Source organism: Aptenodytes forsteri, unplaced genomic scaffold, assembly GCF_000699145.1.
Source record: "Aptenodytes forsteri isolate BGI_AS27 unplaced genomic scaffold, ASM69914v1 Scaffold192, whole genome shotgun sequence".
Lineage (NCBI taxonomy): Eukaryota > Metazoa > Chordata > Aves > Sphenisciformes > Spheniscidae > Aptenodytes > Aptenodytes forsteri.
The window spans coordinates 1,172,318-1,173,905 of NW_008794891.1; positions in this window are offsets into that span (position 1 = coordinate 1,172,318).

Here is a 1,588-nt window from a genome sequence, read left to right on the forward strand (position 1 = left end):
TCCAGCGGCAGCCGCCGCTTTGCCCCTGCTTTGCCACCGGGGCTGCCGCGGAGCTGCCGTGCCGTGCCTGGGCGGCCGCTCGGGGACCTTCAGGTGGTGGTTTTCGTACGGGTATTTTTAGGACTGCACATCTGCGCGTCCCTGCCCGACGCCTTCCCACGGGCTCTGCCTGCGCCGCTGTCTGCCTGCCCCCGAAAAGGCCGTAAGCGAGCGCGCGGCACCCTGCAGCACCCGGAGGGGAAAGCATGTGGGCTTGCCAGGTAACCGCCGCCACGTGTGTGCGTGTGCCAGGTGCACACGTGCCCCGGCGGCTCCGGCTTCGCGGGAGGAGCCGGCAGTGTTTGGGTGTGCGGTTTCACCGGGATGGAGATGTCGTCTGCTCTCTGGTTTGCTGCAGGAACCCGCTTGCCCTCGAGGCCGCGCGCTGGTTTGGGTTTTCAACGCCGGCTGAACCGACCTGTGGAGTGGGACTCCCACCAGTGTCACCGTCGCGGCGTGGGGCAGCAACTCGTGGGGCCGCACCGGGAAAACTCACCTAACCTGGCAGCCGGGGCCAGGAGGGGCATCGAGCTGAGCCGCCGTCCCGCTTCCCCACCGCACTCCTGCCGCGGGGCTCGGCACGCGCGGGAACGCGCCGCCACCAGTTGGGCCTGTTCCTGCGGTTAACCGCCCTTCCCAGTTCAAAGCCCGTACCTGCTTGCCAGTTTGAATCGCCCCGGCTCCCCAGCTCAGCTCCCGGCCCTGCTCCCCTGCCAGCTGGAGGGTTTCCGTGGCGCCCAGGGCTCCGCTCGCAGAGGCACTTGCTCACCATAATCGCATCATCTCTCGGCCTTTTTTTTTCCCCCGATAAGCTGAGCACGTCGAGCTCCTCGGCTCTCTACTGTGAGGCGTTCCCGGAGCTCTGGGAGCTCGGCTGCGGCTCCTTCATGAACCCCACCGGGTTTGCACCGTCCTGCCTGCAAAACGGCACCACGTCCTGGTGCTGGGGTCTCCCACGCGCGTAACCGTCCCACGGGCAGCTTCGTCTGACCCCGGCCCTTGCTAGTGCTCCCGCTTTGCAGGATCTGGCTCTGTTTGGGGCTGCAGCCTGTGTTTCGGTTTGCTCGTGGCGTGGCTTAGCAGCGCGGGGCAGTGCATCGCTCCCCGGGGTGCAGCGCAGGGCGGTGCATCGCACCCTGGGGTGCAGCACAAGGGCCCTACGTTGCTCCCTGGGGTGCAGCACAGGGCAACGCATTGATCCCTGGGGTGCGGTGCGGTGCATCGCTCCCCGGGGCGCAGCACAGGGCCGGTTCGGTGGTGCCAACTGACCTGGGGTCCCCCCCCCTCCGCGCCTGGTCTATTTTTGGGAACGGAGGGTGCCTGCTGCCGGCACCTCACCTCGTCGAAACCCCGGCGGGACCCGGCAGCGGTTCCCGGGCGGCTGCGGCGAGGGCAGGAGCCCACTGCACGTGTGGCCGGGCAGGCGGCTGCTTCCCTGCCCACCACGTGCACCCCCGAGCAGCGTGGCCAAATATTTTGCTTGTAAGTTATAATTACGGGGGATGAGGTCAACGCTTTGCCCGCAACGGTGGTTTCGGTGCAACCATCT